The sequence below is a fragment of the Panicum virgatum genome, chromosome 6K, assembly GCF_016808335.1.
Source record: "Panicum virgatum strain AP13 chromosome 6K, P.virgatum_v5, whole genome shotgun sequence".
In the NCBI taxonomy this organism is placed as follows: domain Eukaryota; kingdom Viridiplantae; phylum Streptophyta; class Magnoliopsida; order Poales; family Poaceae; genus Panicum; species Panicum virgatum.
This window is the reverse complement of record NC_053141.1, coordinates 30,936,086-30,941,322: the sequence shown is the minus strand read 5'-3', so window position 1 is coordinate 30,941,322 and position 5,237 is coordinate 30,936,086. Positions and strand designations below refer to the sequence as shown.

The 5,237-nt window shown below is 46.0% G+C and overlaps 1 long non-coding RNA gene across 1 annotated transcript; it reads left to right on the top strand.

Annotated features, from left to right (window-relative positions):
* Positions 1 to 226: 226 nt before the first annotated feature.
* LOC120713600 lies at positions 227 to 1,356 on the top strand. The gene is made up of 2 exons (XR_005691212.1): positions 227 to 503; positions 641 to 1,356. It is a non-coding gene; the product is annotated as an uncharacterized LOC120713600 (long non-coding RNA).
* Positions 1,357 to 5,237: the final 3,881 nt, after the last annotated feature.

Sequence of the window (5,237 nt, the reverse complement as noted above, 5' to 3'; positions counted from 1 at the left end):
CGCACATGAACACATGTAGAGAGGATTATTCAAGCTTTCCATACCATCTATATAACATCATTCGCCCAAAACTTCTTATGACCTTGCTCCATAGTCCTCACATATATATATATATATATATATATATATATATATATATAGTAGTGCTATATGGTACCTGGGTACAGAATAAGTATTCAGTACCCGAACCCAACCCGTCCGACCTGACTCGATCCCCACAGGGCACCTGCCCCCGTCCGGTTTTTTTTCCCTCGCCGGTTCCTCTCGTCCGCACAGTTTTTTTTCCTCCCCCAGACCCAGCTCGTAATAGATCGTGGGACAATTCGGTTTTCAATTTCTCGCGACTCCACCGTCGCGGCGTCCGTTGCGAGCTCCACGAGGTTGCTCCGCTCTCGCCGCCGCCGCCGCCCCAGGGTCCGTTCCGCCGCCGCCGCCGTCGATAGCCGGTCGGAGTCCTGCGACCCGATCCACCTAACGTGCGGGAACTCATCCATTGGCTCAAGGTCCCATTCAATCCTTTCCCGTCGATTTCTGTTCGGAATCCACGCCTGACTTTTCCTCTGATTTTTGCGTGGTTCTTGGTTTCTTGTTGTGGCGAGGCATCCCGACATCCTGCATCTGTTTTGATTTGAAACACCAGTTCCTGTTTCGAAAAAAAGAAAGAATCAGCAGATCCGCTCCAAGGTCCGTGTGATGAGGCACTGAATTGGGTCGGAGGTCACAGATCCCAACCGGATCAAGCTGTAGATTGAAGACCAGCTGCTACTCCAGCGAGATCTCCCAGCAGCTCAGAGAAAGAAGCTAGCGGCGGACCCTGTCCTCCTCTCGACGGCTGCGCCAGGCAGACAAGGACGCAGACTACGGGCGTGGTAGGGACGACGATCTGGGCGGATCAGGTATGGCACGGCAGCCTCTTTGGTCCAACTCCATGCGATGCGCGGCAGGAGCAAGCCCAGGCATTGGTCCCCAGCATCCCAGGCATGGCTCATCCGCCTCCATGAACAGACATCCAGGTTAGTCCCATGAGGTGACTGTTGACACCATCGTTTATTTCATTTTTGTGTATGAATTTTTGACTGCTGAACTTGGTGATGCTGACCATGGTGTTCCTCTGCAACGACACTGGCATCACCTGTGACCATGCTGGCTGCATGAGATTTTCGAGCTCTGGGATGGCAAGTTCAAGCTGCCGAGCGACCGTCATGTTGCATGTGGAGCTAGCCTTGTGCCGCGTCGCTCTAGTGTGTGAAGATTCGATCTTTGTGATCCTAACATGTGAATTGTGTTGACAAAATCTGTGTGTTCAAACTGCAAAATGCTAGCTTTGATGACCACTGAAATGATCTGGTTTCGCCCGAATTGTACTCAAGTTGGAAATTTTAGCTTTTTATACATGGTAGAGACAAACCAGCCATTGATGAATGAAACAGATACTGGTTGTTACGACAACAAGGTGAGAATGTAAATTGCTAGCTTTTCCGAGCTCAACTGCAATGAATGATAGTAAAAAAGACTTGTCACAACTCAATTCAAATAAATCAGTGATTATGTAGTACGGTATTAAAAATTCCTTTCAACGAGCAGATAAAGGTACCAAATCAAACAAGTTTGCAAGCCTTTGGATCCGGTTGTAAAAGGCAACCAGCCACGACCCCCACGACCCAGGTCGGAAAAAAGAAAAAAAAACAGAAACAGTAGCGACTCCCACGACCCCAGGTCGGGAAAAAGAAAAAAAAACGGAAACTGCAGCGACAGGAAAACCACGAGGGGAGGAAAACCGGGGGTGCGACGGGACTCGGACGGCTCCGGGGCTCGTTCTCCTCGGTGGAGATTGGACGCTGGGGACCAAATGCCTATTTGAAACCCGGGGACTAAATAGTGCTGCCCTATATATATATATATATATATATATATATATATATATATATATATATATATATATATATATATATATATATATATATATAGTGCTATATGGTACCTGGGTACAGAATAAGTATTCAGTACCCGAACCCAACCCGTCCGACCTGACTCGATCCCCACAGGGCACCTGCCCCCGTCCGGTTTTTTTTCCCTCGCCGGTTCCTCTCGTCCGCACAGTTTTTTTTCCTCCCCCAGACCCAGCTCGTAATAGATCGTGGGACAATTCGGTTTTCAATTTCTCGCGACTCCACCGTCGCGGCGTCCGTTGCGAGCTCCACGAGGTTGCTCCGCTCTCGCCGCCGCCGCCGCCCCAGGGTCCGTTCCGCCGCCGCCGCCGTCGATAGCCGGTCGGAGTCCTGCGACCCGATCCACCTAACGTGCGGGAACTCATCCATTGGCTCAAGGTCCCATTCAATCCTTTCCCGTCGATTTCTGTTCGGAATCCACGCCTGACTTTTCCTCTGATTTTTGCGTGGTTCTTGGTTTCTTGTTGTGGCGAGGCATCCCGACATCCTGCATCTGTTTTGATTTGAAACACCAGTTCCTGTTTCGAAAAAAAGAAAGAATCAGCAGATCCGCTCCAAGGTCCGTGTGATGAGGCACTGAATTGGGTCGGAGGTCACAGATCCCAACCGGATCAAGCTGTAGATTGAAGACCAGCTGCTACTCCAGCGAGATCTCCCAGCAGCTCAGAGAAAGAAGCTAGCGGCGGACCCTGTCCTCCTCTCGACGGCTGCGCCAGGCAGACAAGGACGCAGACTACGGGCGTGGTAGGGACGACGATCTGGGCGGATCAGGTATGGCACGGCAGCCTCTTTGGTCCAACTCCATGCGATGCGCGGCAGGAGCAAGCCCAGGCATTGGTCCCCAGCATCCCAGGCATGGCTCATCCGCCTCCATGAACAGACATCCAGGTTAGTCCCATGAGGTGACTGTTGACACCATCGTTTATTTCATATTAAAAGTGTTGACCTAGCTATGTGTAACGGCACAACACAACAGCATCATGCACAAACTCATAACATGTAATAACTATGTGTTTACCTAATTTTCTTACTCCTCCACACTTCTGCTGGTTGAATAACTTAATTAGCAATCAACTCATAATTTAATGTGGCTGTACTAAAAGGAGAAGTAATCCATGCCAGGAAGAATCACTTTTCTAAGCCATTGGTCCAATTTAAATATACCGGTATAAGCTAGACCATGTACTGGTATAAGCAAGGTCACTGGTATGACTATCATATTTTGATCTTCCAGAGAGTTGGAAATAGTTATGGCTACATATTGATGGGCTCGCCCCTGCGTGGTGAAGCGGCATGCTGACAGCTATCGCAGCCAGCTTACTATAGCTGTTGCTTGCATTGATGACAATGCTGCAGGGACTATTCTACTACAGTGGATTGTAGATTTGTAGAGCTAGCTCCAACCCGTGCCTCCTCCCTGCTACAGAAACGATTTGTAGCAACGCCTATTTTTTTAGGGGTGTGTCAAAATATAACCCGTTCCTACAAAAGGAACGCCTCCTCACTAGTATATTATATGCAATGACATATAATTATATATGCATATCTAATTAGTTGTCATACATTTTATTCTACAGGATGCAACAAAAACAAAGGGACGTTCTAAAAATGTAAGTTTATGTTCCTTTACCTGGTAGATATTTGCGAGTCCAGGCATTATGGGCCAATGTTGTGGACGGACGACCATGGCGAGCTAAGCATGTATGGAACGCGCAAGCAAAAACATGCAAAGCCAATAAAAGAACACAAAGATATCGTAAGATAAATTGGTGCCTACATATCGCTTTAGATGCAATGGTGGGCAGATAGGGATGTCATATGGGCACCATACTACTTCCAGTAATTGTAGTCTCAACCATTTGTTATAATATGCACTTTCTTTGAATAAATGCTTAAGAAATCATATATGATATTTTGGCACAAGACATTGGATTGCATTTATGCTACAAGCAAAGATTTGAACAATGCTTGTATTGGACTCTACTGATTTCGTGCCAACCAAATACGGAGAATTCATGTCCATCCTCAACATGTTAGCAAAATTCTTACCCTCTACATGGACATCATGCTAAATCTTCCCGATATAAATAACCCCTTATTTCTTTTTTTTAAATACAGCTTACAAGCACTACATTTAGAAAGCACTACATTTAGAAAGGAGGAATTCATCCCCCAAAGAGAACGCAAAAAATGGAAATGCGCACAAACTTTCAGTGCCACAAGCAACCTGCAGGTTTCGTATACTGTGGGTACTACTTGTGCGAGCGCATGAGGGAGCTCGGGAGATACACAACTGATCCCGATCGTGTAAGGGTCTACTCTTTGCTAGGGATAGATGCATAAGTGCATGTTGTTATTGTGTGCATCTAACACTAGGCTGAATTTTATGGATTTTTATTTGCAAGATCAACCGATAACCCACAATGGTCCACTCCATGAGAAGCAACTTCTCAATATACTCGACAATTTATGTTGTTTTATTTTGCATGATGTTGTCCATGTACATCAGTATTTTTTTCACCCTGAACATGAATTGGCAACTGAAAAAAAATATGAAGGCCTTCACCAGTGGGACACTCAGCACCTCCGTGCCGGCTCCAATAGCGTCAATCAGGGGGAATAGAACAAAATCATTTATTCTATCAGCACTTTGATGATGTATATACTCTAATGATGCACTATATGATTTAATTTTGAATTTGTAAATATTTATATTTATGCATTATATTCAATGATGGTCACAATATCGTTCGATCGCACACTAGCTAGCTTGATATTTGAAAATTGGCGGGAAACAGAAATTAAACAACAACGGGGTTTGGAAAATTTAAAAATAGTGAATTTTTAGGTGGGAAACCCACTTCTAGGGTTGGGTGATGCCCTGACCTGACCCTGGAAATGCATTTGCAAGCGTGGGTAAGGTGTGACCACCCATGGAAATTGATGCCTTGACCCACCCCTGATAATGTATTTTCAAGGGCGGTGATGCCTTGACCCTCCCGTGAAAACCCATTTACAGGGGCGGGCGCTTTACCCGCCCCTGCAAACAACATTTATAGTTGCAAGAGACAGGAGCGGGTATCGCTCCCGCCCCTACAAATGCTGTTTTACCCGCCCTACAAATGATTTTTTTTTGTAGTAGTGCTTGAAGATGCGATGTGGATGCCAGGCCTCTTGTTGGACTTGCCATCTTACTGTAGGAAAGGTTATGTTAGCTGATATCATCTTAGGTTCTTATGATCTTTCTACAGAAAGTCACGGCAGACAAAATGAACTGTGTTGTTGTTC